The sequence below is a fragment of the Neoarius graeffei genome, chromosome 21 (assembly GCF_027579695.1).
Source record: "Neoarius graeffei isolate fNeoGra1 chromosome 21, fNeoGra1.pri, whole genome shotgun sequence".
Lineage (NCBI taxonomy): Eukaryota > Metazoa > Chordata > Actinopteri > Siluriformes > Ariidae > Neoarius > Neoarius graeffei.
Window position 1 is genome coordinate 61,868,042 of NC_083589.1, and position 20,243 is coordinate 61,888,284.

The following is a 20,243-nucleotide window of genomic DNA, read 5'->3' on the forward strand; positions in this document are numbered from 1 at the left end:
CCAACAAGCTTTTGATCCCAAAGCTGTTTCTCTAACCATTAGGCCATGGTTTCCCCTAAACCTATTACCTATTACCTACTGAACCATCTTTTGCCACTGACACAATATGCAGATACTGTAGTTTGTCTTTGCATGGCAGTGTTTTGGTGGCACAAAGAGAACCTACAAGATATTAGGCAGGTGGTTTAAATGTTAAGTTATGTTATGTTAAGGAACATCATAAAGAATGAGACTGCATGCTCGAGAGAATATATTTCCCTTTAGCTTTTCACCTTGTTGATGTAAACTTCATTCAAAGCAATTCACCACAAGCTCCTGATTCAGACCACACACATATTTGTTTGCTGAAATGTCACTTTTTTGGCTTGTTTAACAGAAGAGGTTTTGAGTTTTAGCTTTTCATTTCACTGAAACTAATCCCAGGGAATGTCACAATACTGACCTGACACACCAACTACAGAATGGTCCAAGATGCAAAATGGGGGAATTTGGCAAGAACATCAGACTGTATTCTTATCAACCATCATAAAAAGGTTGTGCTTTTGCATATGTCTTGTTATTGTGTGTATCTGAAACAGAAAAGCTTGGATGTCCTCTACAAGGCTTACAAAATGTTTTTTTTTTCTTAAACAGAACTCCACCCAATGAAATGGCAGCCTTTCCAGCAGGCAGAATCCCAGAGCACAGCCAAATAAAAGGTCAGCCATCTTTTTACTTCATTTGTTTAATAGTGTGTGTGTGTGTGTGTGTGTGTGTGTGTGTGTGTGTGTTTCTCTCTTATGACTGTTCAGAGTCGCTGGTAACACTGATTGCCAGGCGAAACACTTTCTTTGTTTGTATGAAGCCTGGGAATTCCGCCATTTCTTGACTTGTATTTATCTAAAACAAGAGTAAGTGTGTGTGTGTGTGTGTGTGTGTGTGTGTGTGTGTGTGTGTGTGTGTGAGATGTGAGGATGTGTGGGAGACATCTACTACACTCTTCTGCTTTGTCTCGATTTATTTTGGGTGCCAAGAGTTGTCTAATCTCCAGTGTTAGCCGAGACTCGATGTGCTTTTGTAAATCCATCCAGCAAAGCTTGTTTTGTGACTGAACTAATCAACAAATTTTTCAATTTTTTTTAAACCTGCAGATCTAATGGAATCTCGGGATTTCAGCCTCTCCTGGGTACAAAATGTCTTTGCACTGCTTTTGTGTGAACTCCACCTGACATTTCTTATCGTCCCACAAATTTCCATGACATTAATGTTAACAGCTCTTTACTGCTCTGCTCGGAAATTGGAGATTTTGCCAAAATTCCTGATGACCGACGACGAGCAGAGTCAGGAATGGGGAGTGATTAGAAACACAGCAGAGACCATGTCTGTTCTCACTAGAGAGAGAAAACTTTTTTTTCTTCAGTGTGTCATAATTTCACAGTGTGCCTCAGTACCAGAACATAAAAACACATTATTTTCTCAGAAATAAAGCAATTTATACACCATATCTCTTAAATTCTTGATTCTGATTGGTCAGAAAGTGTTTAGAATTGTATTATATTTATATAAACATGCCCATTCTGACACTTTATCATTTCTGTAGTAAATGAACCTTGCACAAGGACATGTATCAAGGACACTCCATGTGATATAAATTTAATAACAAACATATTAAAATGTGTAGTCATGATGATGTTGCATCAGACTTCAAACATAATATAGATTTACTGTAATTTAGGGTCAGTGAAAGTACAATATGTAGCTAAAAGTCTCTATAAAAATTCATAAAAGGCTTACAGTATATTGGCATCGTGTTGGAACAAGAGATAAGATACAATGAATATAAGGTTTATTATTATCCATACAGGACACTTTTTCAATGGAATAAAAACTTGTTCTATTCCCTTCTAACAGATTTCATTCACTTGGTTCGATAGCATGCAATATTGTTAGCATATTGCTTATCCGACATGTATTGTCACTCTATCCAATGGAGAATGAGCATTGAATATGGTTTATGATATTGCATGGTTGTCAAGACAACATGACGTCGCATGTCCGAGATGTAAAACTTCTGCGCTAGTGAGCGACTGTGACAATTTGTAAACAAACATGGCCGTCAGGTTTGCTTCATTAAATACGGAAAATTTTGAGAGAATTTTGAAAGAGAAAGACGTGTTGAACACCCGAGAGGAATGTGTATTATTATAATAATAATAATAATAATAATAATAATAATAATAATATTGGCTGGCTTTTTTTCGTGGTCTATCAGATATATTCCACTCAGCTACTCGTCTTCGACTCGTTCAGTAACATGCTAGCTGAATGGAATATATCTGATAGACCATGAAAAAAAGCCAGACAATATTATTTAAATATAGTAATGTGCTATAAAAGACATGAAATGAGCAAACAACTGTATGAGGGTACTTCAAAAAGTTCTCAGCCTCACCCAGAAACAAGGGGTGTAACTCCCATTTTAGGGCATAACTGTATGCTATAAAACCTTATCACTGTCCACAAAAACTCAACTGAAAGAAGCAATCGAAGAAAAAAGGAGAGGAAGGAAACCTTTGAGCTGGAGTACTGTTGCTCCAGGACAATGCACCCATCCACAGAGCACAGCTGGCAGGGGCAGAAGCAGCCAAATATGGCTTTGAACTGTTGTTCCATGCACCTTGCTCACCCAACCTGGCACCTTCTGTTTCCCAAACTGAAGCCCCTCTCATGTGGTCACCATTTTTGCAGTGATGATGAAGTCATCCATGCTGTTGAGGACAGTCTGGAGGCTCAAGATGTTACCTTCTTCTTCTGCGAAGGGATAGTGAAGCTTGAACATCAGTGGACCAAGTGCAGTGAAGTGAAAGGAGACTCATCTCATTATCTCTAGCTGCTTTATCCTGTTCTACAGGGTCACAGGCAAGCTGAAGCCCATCCCAGCTGACTACGGGCAAAAGGCGAGGTACACCCTGGACAAGTCGCCAGGTCATCACAGGGCTGAAAGGAGACTGTGTAGAAAAATAATGCAAGAACAATCTTTCTCCTGTGACGTTTTCTGGGTGAGGAAGGGTGAGGACCCCCTTTTGAAGTACCCTCGTACATGTAGTACAAAAAGATATGACAAAGAACAATAAATAAATGATCAAACAGGATCAGGTATCTAAAGTGTCCAAAGTGGGCACATCAATTAAATTGTAAAGTGTTAAATGTTCATAAAAGGTATATATTGATGTAATGTCACAATATGTTGGAATAAAAGCATGTATAAATGTTCATGAAGGACACTCTTTTAGGCCCAATCTAGAAACCCTTAAGGATTTTCTGGTTGCCCTTCTATAGACGCTTTCAAACCAAACAGTTCTTGGGAGAGGAACTACCCCCTGAGGAGCTCCCTACAGACCTTCAAGGGGTTTTTTTCTCTCTTTGCAGCCAGTAGGAACACCAAAGTGATGTAACCTGGCCAACAGTTGCTATAGCAACGTCATTAGTTGGTTGTTTGCTTTCTTACAAATGTGCACCTTGTCCACCAATGTTCTTGTGTTACTGTGAAAGCTTGTCCGCATTTGTGTGTCATGTTTCTATAGAAATGTATTGTTCTGTAGAACAAGAGAGATCTGGAAGTGTGACATGCTGACAGGACAGTAAAGTCATTATTTTACATTATAAAGAGGGAATAATAATAAAATAACTTTATTCAGTCATTTTGAAAAAAAATATATATATGATGAATTTACAACAAAACCAACAAAGTCGTAGAAATGCGTATCCAAAAAATTAATAAGAGTTTGACTGTCCGGTTGTTGAGGAGGCAACATGCTCTTGAGGTAAAAGACTGCTTATGTCTTTCAGTTCCTGATAATGGTACGGCAAGGCAACTTTTGTTCCTATTTGTGTACTCATGGGCTGCCATTCTCGGAAGGAACGTGATTTGGATGATTAGGGTCCTTTATAATTCTTTCAAGCTCATGTATGGCCGCCTCATCTCTTTGTTCCTCCAGACTTGCAAGACTTGCCTTCAGGATGCTATTTATGGCCAGACAGCGATCCTGCACTTGTTGTATTTCCTCTGCGAGGTATTTCGGGATGCTGCTCCAGACTGGCGATGTGTACTCTAGCACCGGATGAATCTTACTGCAGTAAACAGTGATCCCCATATCCTTAGATAGATTAGCCTTCCTGCATTCGTGAAGGTAGTGTAACCTTTTGCTAGCTTTCTTCATTATTTCATTAACATGGTGGTTCCAGCGCAGATCCTGTTGTTGCCAAACACAGGTGGAAAATAGTTGGTGATTACTTAGAATACTGTATGTTTATGTAAAATGTTAGTGTGGAGTATTATTTTATAACAGGTTTTCTTATATGATAGCTAAAAAAACATGGACAAGCACATTTAGTTGAATTAAGATTTTTATATTTTGCGTAAACACATCAAAATTGTCTTGGGTTTCCTCCATCACGTATACACTCAGTAAAGCCTGGACTTCACTGTCAGTTCATTTATCCATGGTTTTTTTTTTTTTACCATCTATTAACGTTAAGATTAATAGCTGTTGTTTACATGGATAACATTTTACATGGATTTTTAAAAATGGCGGTAGCATCAGTTCATCTTTCGATTACGTTCATTATGTCTTGTATTGAATATTGTTAGTTTTTTCTTTTTTTATCAGACATCTAATTTTTAGGTTTGTTTACCTGACATGTTTCGGCGTACAACTGTCGTCTTCCTCAGAGTGTCACCGGATGTTATTGGTGACGCATCTTTTATCAGCTGATGTTTCCAAAGGCGTGGCCTTCCTGTCTGGATTGACAGGTCGGTCACGCCTTCTACTGTCAGTTCGTCCCCTGCAAGATGGCACTAAAGAAGAAGGCATATATATATATATATATATATATATATATATATGCGGATATGATGCACAGCTGACAAACTCAATAATATCAACAGCGAACTACATAGGGAGATGGAAACTTTCAAACGCCGGTTTCCCCAGAACAAGGAAATGGAATTAGCAATACACGGACACTTGGCAGACATACACGAGCAGGAATTTACCAAGACAAAAACCCGACAAATCCGAAAACTGGACAAACTCATCGCACAGAAAAAGAAGGCAGAACCGGAGCACGCACACATCAACGACAAATGGATCGACAACATATCAAGGTACAAACTCTCACAAGCAGAACGCAGTATACTAGGAAAAGGACTCAACTACGCTGTCACACCGCACAATATACCACACGATGAATTCATTCTGGCAACTGAATTAGCATGTGAGAAAATACAGGATCAGGGACAAAAAGCAGCACTAAGAAACGCAACAGCTGGTATATTGAAAACAGCCAAACCACCACCTAGCAACATCACCAAACAGGAAGCCAAAGCCATGAGAACATTAGCAAAAAATAAAGACATCACAATCCTCCCAGCAGATAAAGGCAGGACAACAGTTATTATGGACACTGATGAATATGAACACAAAATGATGGAATTACTCAGTGACAATGCCTTCGAGATATTAAGAAAAGACCCAACAGAAGACAAGAAAAAGAAACTTAAAGCATTACTCAAACCGCTACTCGATGAAAATAAAATAGATAAACTGGCATATAATCATTTAGTACCCACAGCCAATGTCATCCCCAGGATTTACGGTACACCAAAAATACACAAACCAGGAACACCATTACGCCCCATAGTAGATAGCATTGGTTCAGTGACATACAACTTATCAAAAGCACTCACCGAAATAATTAAACCATTACTAGGACTCACAGACCAACACTGCAAAAACTCAAAACAACTGGCAGAAGAACTAAAAAACATAAAAATGCAACAAGACAAAGTTTTTATTTCACACGATGTCATAACTCTTTTCACCAGAACACCCACGGAAGCCACCATACAGGTAGTACAAGACAAATTAAAAACAGATAGGACGCTCAAGAAACGCACAAACCTCACTGTACAAGACATTACGCAACTCCTTCAATTCATCGCCACATCCACATACTTTCAGTTCAGGAACACAATTTACAGACAAAAGGAAGGTTTTGCCATGGGAGACCCACTATCAGCCATCATGTGCGGCTTTTTCATGGAAGACCTGGAGCAGAAAGCACTCACTACAATACCAGCGGAATACAGACCAACACTCTGGAAACGGTATGAGGATGACATATTGGAAAAAGTAAAGAGGGGACACACTCAACAACTTACCGACCATCTCAATACTATAGACAATACCGGCAATATAAAATTCACACATGAAGAGGAAACGGAGCAGTCAATAGCATTTTTGGACTTGAAAATACATCACACAGAAGATGGGGACATCAAAATAAAAGTACACAGAAAACCCACACACACCGACCAATATTTAAACTGGACTTCCGAACACCCCATAATGCACAAAATATCTGTAGTTAGAACATTACATGAACGCGCAGAAATAATTACAGATGCACAGGACAAAGAACAGGAAGAACAACATATACAACCCGCACTGAAGGCGTGTCAATATCCACAATGGGTAATATCCAAAGGGGCGGAACAGGTCAAAAACAATAAAACACAGAAGAAAGAGAAAAAACAAACCAACAAACAAGAACACAGGGGAGTAGTGACATTACCATACATCAGAGGAATGACGGAACGCATTCAAAGAGCAATGAGGAAATACAACATTAACACACCTGTCAAACCACACACAACACTCCGTCAGATCCTGGTTCATCCCAAAGACAGAATACATCCGGACAACAGATGCAACACCATATATGAGATTCCATGCCAATTATGCAATAAAACTTACATTGGGGAGACAGGAAGGAGTTTCAACACAAGAAAAAATGAACATAAGAAAGAGTGCGAAAAGGAGACAGCTACAAGACAAACCCGAACAATAAAAGAAAAGGCACAACAGGAAAATTATAAGTCAGCCATAACAGATCACTGCAAAAGGGAAAATCATATTATGGACTGGGGGAATGCCAGAGTCATCCGCACAGAAGATAATAAACATCAGCGCTGGATCAGGGAGGCCATAGAGATCCGTAAGCGAAGTCCGAGGACCATCAACCGAGATGAGGGAGCATACATGCTCTCCCATACCTGGAGTGCCATCTTGCAGGGGACGAACTGACAGTAGAAGGCGTGACCGACCTGTCAATCCAGACAGGAAGGCCATGCCTTCGGAAACATAATAATAATAATAGATAATAATAATAGATGGACATAATAATAGTCCATATATATAATAGATGTCCATATATATAATAAAAGTCCATAATAAATGGACATAATAATAGTCCAATAATAGATGGACATAATAATAGTCCATAATAATAGATGTCTGATAAAAAAAGAAAAAACTAACAAGCATCAGTTCATGTTTGTCCATGTTTTTTACCCATTTTTTAAAGCTAAAGCTACAGTCACACTAGGGCTGGTGATGCATTGCGATGGGTTATCAATGAAAATCAGGTGTTTTGGTGGCAATGCTTGGTGAAATACAGGTGAGTTAAAAGTTGTGGTCACAGAGCAGGCGAACACTTGACTGTCACGTCTTTGCACGCTTGAGTGGCTGCGCTCGCTCACAGGACCCAGTCATAATGGGAAACACCTGATGCTGATGCTGATTGAGCACAATCAGCATGTGCATGTAAGGACACAGAGGCTTTGTGAAGTATCATTATCATGGTCATGTTTGTTTCTAGCCATGTTTATGATTCTACTCGCAGTTTTGTTTGTTTTATTTTTTGTAAATATCACACCTGCTAATAAACGCTCTTCCTGCACCTAGACCTGTCTGTCGCTGCATACCTGACAATACTTGCAAAGTCTCTGTGAAAACAGCGTCCTTATATGTGCGTGCTGATTGCGCTCAAATTGGTTTCGGTTGTTTCCCATAATGACTTGGGCCCAAGAGTGCGCACAATGCACTCCGGGGGATCCCCGAATGTAAATGCACTTTTTAAGTCTTGGTGACAGATAGGCTATGCTGAGCTGCTGTGTTGGTGAGGCTCCCGTGAGAATCAGGGATATGGATTTGAGACAAACACATCTCAAGAGGCTCGAAGAAGGTTTCCTGAGCTTCAGAAAGTATTCCCAAACCCATCTGTGAATATCCGCTGCTTAGTTTGCCGACAAAAACATTGCCACCAAATTTCAGTGCGTGCACTGAAATTTTTTGCAATGTTTTTGGACACTCATGAGAAAAAAAAAGCTCGCGAAGCTCAGAGAACATACACCATGTATTGTACGATTGGTGGTGATGTGCCCAATTTTTCATCGCCAAGTATTCGCAAAGTAAACCCATCACGAGCTGGAGTGTGACCAGGGCCGAACATTAATAGTTGTTGTTGCATCAGTTCCTGTTTGAACAGTCAGTGTACATTTATGTCACTCATGGTTCTTCTTGTGCTTGGAAAGTACCTACTCTGAAGTAGGAGCGAAGAAAGTCCCACAAACCAACAGAAAGTTTTTAATTTCTGCAATTCGGACACAGAAAAGGAGGAACTTCCTCCAACAGTTCTAATGACTATGAAAACGTTCCTCCAGGCTGAAAGCACCTTTTATCCTTAAAGTGTTTATGCAAAACCATAAAACAGATTGTTTTCCTATTGTTCCCAACCAGAATCCTTTTAGGACTCGAAGAACCCTTAATTATATGCCAAGTTACAGCAGAGACTTGGCTCAATTCGGCTCATTAGCGAGCTGTGTGATGACAAGTGTGATGGTGTTGATGGAGGGATTAGAGTGAAAGGTGAAACTTTGGAAAGTAATCAGTTTGAACGGATGAGGAAGCAACAGAGCTGGACAGATTAAAAGACTAAAGTGCTGCTGCATCGCTCTGAGAAGAAGAGATGAAGTGAGATGAAGTGAGGGCGAACTCCAACATGTCGATGAAAGAAGGTTAAACTAAAAAAAAAAATCATCTCAGAATTGTACTTTTTTCAGTGTCCATTTCAGGACATAATTACAAGTACGGTATTTCAACTATCTGAATTTCTGAGTGTGTGTGTGTGTTTTTCATGTTCCCTCTGTGACAGCTGCCAATTTGATGGTTCTAACCACTAAAGTACTAGTTGATTTAACCCGCAGATTTATCTCTACCATCATCGTTCATGTTTCATCCTCCGTCTCCCAGCTGTGTGTCTTTCTAACATGTACACGTGTCTGTGACTTTAGTGGGCTGACGGTGTGTGTGTGTGTGTGTGTGTGTGTGTGTGTGTGTGTGTGTGTGTGTGTGTTTCAAGGTCATTCATCTACAGTTGGCTGTATCCCTCCTAGCACAGCTGGAGTGGAGCTGAAGGTAATGAACCTCTCTCCTTTTTACCTGTTAACACTAAATACAGTGTGTGAAGTGATGGACTGCTTTCTTGCCCAAGTGCACTCTTCGCTTTTCTCCTCATTCCATCATAGTTAGGAGTCTTCATCCTGTTTTCTTTTGATACATATTTGAAACATCTGCTTTTGCTCTTCTTTCTTTCCCTTTTCCGCTGCCACTCTCTTCTTGGATCAGCAAACCGAGTTACTGAGTTACTGCTGACTGGATTCGTGCTCAGAAGGTTTTAGCATGAGGAAGCAGGCCAAAGAAGTCACACCAAAACAAACGAAGAACAAACATTTAATCCCGGACAAACATCATGACCAATTTTTCGTTTCTACATTGCAGTCACTTCCAGAATTATTGGCACCCTTCTTTTCCTGCAAAACACTCATTTCAGAATGATCGGCAGCCTTCTGATGAAGATTTGGAAATGAAGCCTCCTCTAGAGAGAAGAATAACTGAATCTTTTCATGTCATGTCTTAAAACTTAAAAGATCTTCCTCCATGCAGAATATTTCAAGCTGCTTTGCATACTGTATATTCTTAGGTTTGTACGAGTGCATGTGAATGCTCTCTTTTTAATTCAGACCACATGGTTTCAATAAAGAAACTGAAAGTTCCATCAACTATTTTGTGTCCTGAGACCATTTCTGCCTTTTTAAGGTGTAGCAGTTCCTGATGTGGGTGGAGCACAGAAGCACGCCAGGCGAGAGTTGATGTTCATACACAAACACTTTATTTGAGCTTTTCAGCTTTCACTCACTCACTCACTCACTCACACATGCGTGGTGGTCGGGAGGGAGCCCCTTTTCTCTGCTCTCTCTCTCCTTTTATGCTACACACACACACACACACACACACACACACACACACACACACACACACACACACTAATTGATAGCAGGTGGAATGACTTAGCCACTTACCTTCCCCAACCCCACCCTCCATTCACAGACTGCTGCTTGGCCACGCCCCCACTGCCACATACCCCCACTGCCTGACTCAGGCCGGGGAGCTGTCCGGCCTGAAGCTGACCCCCCCCCCCCCGATGGGACAGGAAGTCTGCCACCACCATTTGCACCCCTGGCCTGTGGATCACCTCAAACTTAAATGGCTGGAGGGAGAGATACCAAGGGGTGATCCACGCATTGGCATCCTTCATGCAGTGGAGCCACTGGAGGGGCACGTGGTCTGAACAGAGAGTGAAAGGGCACCCCAGCAAGTAGTATCGGAGGGCAAGGACCGCCCACTTGATGGCAAGACACTCCTTCCCAATTATGCTGTACTTGCTTTCATGCATCGACAGTTTCTGGCTAATGTACAGCACAGGGCGCTCCTTGCCCTCCACCTCCTGGGACAAAACGGCCCCCAGCCCTCTGTCCCCTGAGACCTTGATTAGAACAAATATATAATAGTTTTTATAGTTACTTAAAATGGTCTGCAATAGTTGCTTAATAGTGTGAAGATTGGTGAACATGTAAGTCACACTAATAATGGTCATACCATAATAGTTAACATATCATCACCTTACTGAAGTAGCAATTTCTGCAGCAGCACACTTTTCTCTGCAACACCATATGATGTCCTCACTATCCAGCATCTTAAGAACATCTTGCTGAGTGGCCATGAGCATAAATGCCTCCAGGTGCTGCTGAGAGAGAGTGCTCCTGAGCCTGTCCTTGATGAATTTTAGTGTTGGAGTGCATCATAGATGTGGTGAAGCTCATTGGAAAAAGAGGTTTGAGCTACAGAGGGTCACGGTTTTCAGGAAGTGAAAACTGCGGCCGACACATTCGTCCAGTGGGCCAACAATGAGCTACTTCAGGTCGGTCCGGTTCTGTGTGGACTATAGAAAGGTCAACGCGGTGTCTAAATTTGACGCATACCCAATGCCTCGCATTGATGATTTGCTTGATCGGTTAGGCAGTGGTCGCTTTTATTTGACACTGGATCTAACAAAGGGATATTGGCAGATCTCCTTGACTCCTCTATCCCAAGAGAAAATGGCCTTTTCCACACTGTTTGGTTTACACCAATTTGTCACGCTCCCTTTTGGGTTGTTTGGGGTGCCCGCTACGTTCCAGCGGCTTATGGACAGGGTCCTCCACCCTCACACTGCCTACACGGCCGCCTATCTGGACGACATAATAATCTACAGCCATGATTGGCTGCAGCACTTGGAACACCTGAGGGCTGTTCTAAAGTCACTGAGGCAAGCGGGCCTCACAGCTAATCTGAAAAAGTGTGCAATTGGGTGGGTGGAAGTACAGTATCTGGGGTTCCACTTGGGTCATGGGCAGGTGCATCCCCAAATTAACAAGACTGCAGCGATTGCGGCCTGCTAGAGACCCAAGACCAAAAAGGAGGTGAGACAGTTCTTGGGGCTGGCTGGCTATTATTGTAGGTTTCTACCTAATTATTCGGACGTCACCAGCCCGCTAACCAATCTCACTAAAAAGGGGGCTCCAGATCCGGTCCAGTGGACAGAGCAGTGCCAACAGGCCTTCTCTGAGGTAAAAACTGCACTGTGTGGGGGGCCACTTTTACACTCCCCTGACTTCTCTCTCCCCTTTATTTTGCAGACTGATGCTGCGCTCACATGCTACCTGTGTGACTGACAGAGTAAGCAGGAACTTGTATGCAAGGCCGATTATGTGGTATGCATTTATCAGGAGGTTGTACTTCCTCAGCATACAGTAGCAACACAATGGGCAGTCCTTGCAAGATGAACACTTTGTGTTCACCATCTCCATCTCATTTTCAGCATCCTCTGACCCAACCTCTTTTGCTGTCTTGGTTGTGTATTCCTCAATTATTGAGGCCTTCAACTTGTCCCACTGTCCTGCCAGACTGAGGAGCTCACTCTGTAAATTGGTGACCGTTGCCCTGTAATCAAATGGTAGTAAACATTTGCTCAGATCTTTGAGTGCTGTCTCTGGGAAACCACTTGAATATGATTTTACCTGGCTGAAGTTTTTTGGGTCCAGAAGAGACAAATCAGCATACAAGGTGCCATTTTTGAGGAATCGCTGGTGCATGCTCTCAATGACTGTATTCATGATGCAATTGTGGACATTGATTATGTACAATGCCTCTGTGTCAGACAGAGTCTCATCTTGGGACATCTCTCCAGGCATGGATTTCTTTCTTCGACCCCTTTTTGGTGACAGAGTAGCTTCAACCTCCAGCTCTGTTTCTTCGTTCTCGGTTACCAGGACCACTGGGCTGCTCCAGTCACTGTGGGACTCCTCAATTATGCCCATTTCGAGCATGGCCTTGAGTTTGTTCCGAACCACCTTTTTCTTGTGTTTGGGCAAGTGGTAAGGGCGCCTATGCACTACCACCCCCCCGGGGGCGTTTTGATGTGGTGTTCTATGAGGTGGGTACAACTAGGAAGGGGCAGGAACATGTCAGAAAATTCCTTTTGCAACTTGGCTACCTCCATGAGTTGATGAGTTGGGCCAGTGAGAGGTGGTCTCCACAAGGGACTGGAGTGGTCCAAGATGTTATTTTTTCACCTCTGGCCCCAGCTCCGCCTTCTCCAGGACTACTGACGCCAACGCCACGGGGACCCCTTCATTCCAGCATTTTAAAAGGTTGAGGTGGTAGATTTGCAATGCCCCGCCCCTACCCATTCGCCTCACCTCATAGTCGACGTCCCCGACTCGCCGTGTGACCTCAAAGGGCCCTTGCCACTTGGCGACTAATTTGGAGCTCGACATGGGCAATAATACGAGCACTTTGTCTCCCGGCGTGAACTCTCTAAGGCGTGCGCCCCTGTCATACAGCCGGCTTTGAATTTCTTGTGCCTGCCACAATTTCTCCTGGGTTAGGTGCATAAGGGTGTGGAGTTTTGCGCGCAGGTCAAGAACGTACTGGATTTCTTTTTTGCTAGGTGAAGGTCCCTCCTCCCGATTTTCCCGCAGCACATCCAGAATGCCACGCGGCTTACGCCCATATAATAATTCAAAGGGAGAAAACTCCGTGGAGGCTTGCAGGACCTCTCGTACTGCGAATAACAGGGGCTCAAGCCACTTATCCCAATTACGCGCATCTTCACTTACAAATTTCCGGATTATGTTCTTGAGTGTTTGGTTAAGTTGCTGTACTACGCCATTCATTTGTGGGTGATAGACACTGGTGCGGATAGATTTAATCCCCAATAACCCATACAGTTTGCGCAGTGTGCGTGACATAAATGTAGTGCCTTGGTCTGTCAGGATTTCTTTCGGTATCTCAACCTGGGAGATAAAGCGGAAGAGCCCTTCTGCAATACTGCATGCTGAGATATTGCAGACAGGCACTGCTTCTGGATATCACATTGCATAGTCCACCAGAACTAAAATAAAGCGATATCCCTGTGCTGACCGATCTAATGGCCCAACGAGATCCATCCCAATTCGCTCAAACAGGGTCTTGATTAGAGGAAGAGGGTGCAATGACACTTTTGGAGTGGCCATGGGACTTACTAATTGGCATTCACGGCATGCCGCACACCACTGACGGACATCCCCGCGAATCCCAGGCCAATAGAACCAGGCCATTATTCGGGCTAGTGTTTTATCTTGCCCTAAGTGTCCAGCCATGGGATTAAAGTGAGCCGCATGGAATATGAGGTCCCTACGGCTCTTTGGGATGAACAATTGGGTTATTCGTTCATTCGTTTGAGTGTCCTGCGTCACTCGGTACAATCTATCTTTAATAATAGCAAAATAAGGGAAGGTTGGTGCCATGCCTGGCTGAAGAGTTTAACCATTGATTACTCTCACTTGGTCAAACGCATGCCACAGAGTCTCGCCTCGCGGCTGCTCTAACGGGAAATCCCCAAGGGAATCCCTGAGAGAGGGAGGAGGAGCAGGCTGCTCCTCACTCTGATGCGGTGTTGATGTAGATGGCTCTGTGACAGCTTCTCCAGTCAGTGCCACACCGGGATCTTCCTGTGACCTACTAGTGCAGGACCCACTATGTATTAAATATTCCATCAGCTTTTTGAACCCTGGCCAATCAGTACCCAAAATCAACAAGTGGGTGTGATGAGAACTAACTGCCGCCTTTACTCTATGCATTTGGCCCCGGAATAGAATACGGACAGACACTAAGGGATAATTGTGAACATCCCCGTGCACACACAACACTTTCACCGCTTGTGCTCTCCCCAATGCCTCACCTTGCACCAGGCGTTGGTGAATTGAGGTCTCATTACAACCGGAATCCACCAAAACATGATATGTATCCTCTTGAACACTTACCGGTATGCGATACGTTCCGGCCTGATCGGGGGCAGTTTCTGGCACATCGGGGATCCGGATTACAGCTCCCACCTCCCTTGTGGAGCTCCGACTCTGGAGATGCTCTGATTCCCCGCCGCGCCAGCACACCGGCCCAGGCTTTCCCCCTGCACTGGTGTTATGGGTGTCACTCACCTGAGGAGGAGACAACACAGACACAGAAGAGGGAGATGGGAGGACACCATGGGTGCGACGGGCCGGCTGGGGAGGAGCCGGCCTCCGCCTCTGTGGCGGGGGGGTGGGGAGGGGGATGAGAGATGGGGGAAAGAGAGAGAGAGAGAAGAGAAATGAGGGGAGGCGCCTCATCTGCCTGCCATTGGAGCCACCTCCAGATGGTCCTCCGCCAGCTTGATGGCTCGTTCCAGCGATGCCGGACAATGACACTGGACCCATTCTGCCGTTCCTTCTGGAAGTCAAGAGATAAACTGTTCCAGTGCCACCAGATCGATGATCTCATTGGTGTCGCGGTCTTCCACCCTCAGCTACCACCAGCAGGCATCCCGGAATGTAAACGGCCAGCCGACCTCCTCCAATGCCAGCGTCCGGAAGTGCTGGCAATGTTGTTCCGGGGAGCAGCCAACCCGCTGCAGGATGGCTTTCCTCAGGTCAGCATACACCAGTCGGCTGTCAGCAGGGAACTGCTGTGCTGCGAGCTGCACCTCGCCAGTCAGGAGCGGGAGGAGGTGCACCGCTCCAGTGGCCACCCCCATGCCTCGGTTGCTTGCTCGAAGAGGGAAAGGAATGCTTCTGGATCGTCCTGTGAGCCATCTTCATGAGGGTGCTGGCTGCGGTGGTCGACGCCCCTGCTGATGCGAGCAGGTGCTGAAATGCCTGTCAATCTTCCTGCTGGGCCAGCATCAAGGCTTCAAAGCCATGCTCTTGCTCCTTTCGGAGGGTGATCAGCACCTGATGCTGGTTCTGCTGGGTGGTAGCGAGGGCAAGGATGAGCTCTTTGAATGGGGAGGACTCCATGGGGTGGTTCCCTTCTGTGCTCCCAGGTTTCAGCACCACTGTAGCAGTTCCTGATGTGAGTGGAGCACAGAAGTATGGCAGGCGAGAGTTGATGTTCATACACAAACACTTTATTTGAGCTTTTCAGCTTTCACTCACTCACTCACTCACTCAGTCACCACACACACATGCATGGTGGTCGGGAGGGAGCCCCTTTTCTCCGCTCTCTCTCTCTCCTTTTATGCTCCAACCCTGTAACACACACACACACACACACACACACACACACACACACACACACACACACACACACACATTAATTGACAGCAGGTGAAATGACTTAGCCACTTACCTTCCCCGACCCCGCTCTCCATTCACAGACTGCTGCTTGGCTATGTCTCCACTGCCACATAAGGTTTAACCACATGGCAGAATTAGCTAGGTGTTTGGAGAAAAAAAAAATCCTCGTACTGACCCTGTTCAATACAGTTCACAGGTTTTCACTGATTGTGTCCATCCAACTTAAATTCCTGGCACAGCCAACCAGAAATTGGGTAGAGAAGTAAGTAATTACCTTCTTCAGTTTCAACTGCAGGATTTAAACAGGGTTCAAATCCAAAGATTGACACTAGTTTTGTTTCCTGAAACCATTTTTGCCTTGTAAATTAATTCTAACCTCATGGCAGAGGCAGTCAGGGTTTGTGGATGAAACACCCTGCTACTTCCTGTCTTCAATTCAGACCTCATGGTTTTAAATCCAGAGTCGAACACTGATTTTGGATACTGCAACGATTTCTAGTTTCCTAAGTCTTAAAGTGACACAGGTTGATGTGCTGGTTCAGGAATCATTTAAACCCCTCCCCTTTCTGGATTGTTTGAGTTGATACACATCCCCATAGCTGGTATGCATCATCTTGTTTCAATACGTTTTATTTCCTAATACAGGGCGTCCGAACCACGCGTTAGTCTGTTTACAAACTGCTCGCTCAGCAGCCAGTTCGGAAAAAAAGTCATGCGCGAGTCAGAGGTCGCAACCGTGGAGCCACAGCGAACATGGCAGATCGCCCAGATCTAATGAAAACTCCTAAATCGAGACATAAAATAATGATTTTAAAAGAGATTACCTTTAAAGGAGAACCTTTATTTTTAAATACATTTCTGAGTGGATAGTATATCCGTCCTTGACTCTTGTATGCTGCATAAATGGGAATCAAAAAAATATTTTTGAGAGTTAAAATCGACTGCAAAGTTGTGATTGGAGCTGCCCCGCTAAGCCAGCCAGCCCTGAGTGCATGACATCACAGCGGTAACCAGTTTTAAGGCCGAGGCCTTTTACAGCTATAGACCAAAGTCATATCAATAAAAATTGATGGTGAAAGTAAGAAATAGCGTTACCGACTTGCTGAACTAAGACTGATTTGACTTCACTGATTGTGGGTTGACTCTCATTAAAACAGGATGGGTGTTATAACTTATGCAACACACATGTACATGCATGCATTTTCACTGATAAAACGTAAAAGGCTCATTAAATAATCAGATGAACTGAGACAATCACATTCTGAAGCAAATTAAATAATCTTATACCGCTAACTTAAACACACAATACAAGTTACATGGATTAATCTAAATGCAGGGAAACAACGTGTGTTGTTTTTTTGTTGTTGTTGTTTTGTATCCAAATGAGAGTCGAAGCTTACCCGTCTGTGTTTTTGCTTCTTGAAGGCTGATCTTGTGGCCGATTGTTTTGAAACAATCTGACTTTCAGTTGCTCATTCAGTTCTCTGTTCATTCGTTTCTTCCATGTAAGGGTGAGATATTGCTGCTGAGGTGAGCATATCCAGCGGAGAAATCAGACAGCTGCTCCACTCATTCTCCATTTTCTCTATACTGAGTACTCCACCATTACTGCTCGGCTCAGGCAATTACTAAAACCCGAGACGGGACAGGACATCACTGGTTTTAGCAACAACCATGGGGAGGTCGCTGCCCGCACGATAATATGTCACATCCCGTTCCATCCCGGGTTTTAGCAACAACCCTCGGCTCACACTCCAGGAGAACTGGTGCAACTGAACTTACTTTCCTTTTAAAAAAAATAAAATAAATACTTTCTTTTTCTTGTAGTTTTCTTTTCCTTTAATTGTTGGTACTGCACCCTCTTTCAGTACGTGCTTATAGCCAACGCTCTTCAACAGATCAGAGGTCTCGTATGAGTCTTCAGTAAAGTTTGCAGAGCAGAGGAGAGACCACTTCGTAGGCACCCAATGTGCTCGTGAACTTCTCACAAAATGCGTCCAAATCTTTGCAGTTTGAACATTCTTGGGCCATGAATGCAATGTAAATCCATCTTCTGTTGTGTTGCTGCACCCGCCGGCAACACATCTACGTGGCATGGCGATAAATTAGCTCAAAATGGAGGATTGGAGTTGCAGTCAGCTCTGTGTTTTAGTATAGCGGAAATGGCAATGAGACTGATAGACTTCCTGCTGTGACATCACGGACGTCAAGGTCATTCACTCAGACCACTACCTGTATGAATCACTTTAATCGTAAAAATTACTATATTAGATTTCTTGTTAATGCTTAAAACTATTCCTGTGCCATTCTTGAGGTCTCAAGGCATTTATAAACAAAAAGTGAGGCCATGGTTCTGTGCATATGCTTTAAGGAGGTATCTGATGTCATCAAAAGCAAAACGTGCCAGAAGAGAGAGGGAAAGAACACAGCAGACAAGCCGAGTAAATACTGCTGGCCAGCTTTCCTGATGGAGGGTTGAAAAGGCAAATCTAAACACATCTGTGAGCTGGAAGGCTCTTGAGCGTGTGCTTCTGTGTCAGAGGCCGCCGGTTCCACCATGTTTGTTGCAGCCTCGCTCATTATAATGTTATAATGATGATAAACTTCAGCTGTTTCCCGTACCCGAGTGTAAACATTAGTGTGCAGTGTTTTTCCTGCTCATTCTCCTTCACAGGCAGCAGGCAATACAGCATGTGATTCAGGTATCTAGGGGTTATTCTAGCTCCACAGGGTACTGTTCATCTTTTTAATACATCAACCTGGGTCACTTTAACCTCATGGCAGAGGCAAAATTTTGGGATAAAATATATCTCGAGCTTAGCAGAATTCAGGATTTCATGAGGCTTTACAAAATCCCCAAAGCATCAGTGATCCCCCACAACGCTGTACTGTGTGTTTGGAGATTTTTCCTTGTATACAGTCCCCTTTATTTATTAATATTTTAAACATGTTGGAGATTTTGATTCACAACACATAATTACAATTGTAGTTCCGATATACATCACCATTTATGTATTTATTTTTAAACATGAAGGGTTACCTTTGTTTTCTTACAGTTTAATTGCTATTAGAACAATATAAAATACAGAGCTAGAGTTAAAGGAGACATATTATGAAAAACACATTTTTCAGTGCTTGTGCACATACATTTAGGTATCTGGAGGTTAACAACCTACAAACTCTGAAATAAGAGACAATTCAGTCAATTTCTTTTCATAAGACATGAGCTTTAACAAGCCGTTCGGATTCGGCTCCTCGTACTATGTCACAAGTGGAGCTCTTTAGAATAACCCCGCCCACTCATCTGTGTACTGCCACTCATAGCTGCTTATGAGGACTGCCTTTCTGAATGAATATTCATGATATTCGATCGATTGGACAGATGAAGAGGGGGGAGTGGTGGCTCATTATGATTTAAAGGAACAGGCTGTTCCTCAAATGGGCCGTTTTAAACAGGACTGTTTAGACAGGGTGAGAAGGAACTGTGGTGATTTATCCTTGTGATATTTTAGCCAAAGCATGTTACAGACATTTCATTAAGACCTCAGGGAATTGGGTCAATTTGTGGAAAAGGGGTATAATGTGTCACCTTGAAATAAAAGCAGAATCTGTGAGGAAGATGCAGAGATGTCCACAAGAGCCAGCGATTGGCGTTTTTCTCCACCTACACTGACAGTCTGTGCCGGCTACTCGATCCCAGAAAAAATAAAACCCTGTCTTTCAATGTTCAAGCAATTTATATCGTCTCCACTGGCCAGAATTTGCTGCAAATCCAATTATTTCACCATGAAATGTTCTTTGACTCAGGTCTAGCATGACCAAAAGTGACACCATAATTATTGTTGATCAATTCTCAAGCTCTGATTGACTGAGCTGGACCATGTGACCATGCTGTAGCATGTGTAGTTATGTTACAGACCCAGGCAGTGTACTACAGAGGGAAACTGAGAAAGCCAAGCACACACACATCTGGAAGAAAATTTCATACACATTTTGCAAATTTTGCATACATAAATTTCAAGATTTTCTGTGGGGGCATGCCCCCAGATCCCCCTAGCATTAGTGCGCGTCGGTGGCTTTGCCACTACAAATTCCAGAGCCACCTACTACTTTTTTTCAGCCAGCTACTTCAGATTTTCTGGAGAACCCTGAAGGTGTAAATGATTTGACTGAAGTTCATCAGTAAACTAGTAAAGATTTTGGCCTTTTCAGATTAGATTCCAGTTGATCCAACCTGTTCCAATAATAAAGTCATTTCTAATACCTCAGTCCCCCCAGGATTCCGCGGGCCTTTTTTGTGATTGTTGCGGGCTAAAATGTCTGATGTTGTGGGGGGTTTTCCAAAAAAATTGCGATGAAAGTTGCGGTGTTTTTTAGGTTTTTGTTG

General features: G+C 43.4%; 1 long non-coding RNA gene across 1 annotated transcript; it reads left to right on the forward strand.

Moving 5' to 3' along the window:
- Positions 1 to 581: 581 nt before the first annotated feature.
- Positions 582 to 9,847, forward strand: LOC132870154 (uncharacterized). The gene is made up of 3 exons (XR_009651064.1): positions 582 to 698; positions 9,244 to 9,299; positions 9,510 to 9,847. It is a non-coding gene; the product is annotated as an uncharacterized LOC132870154 (long non-coding RNA).
- The last annotated feature ends 10,396 nt before the right edge of the window (positions 9,848 to 20,243 follow it).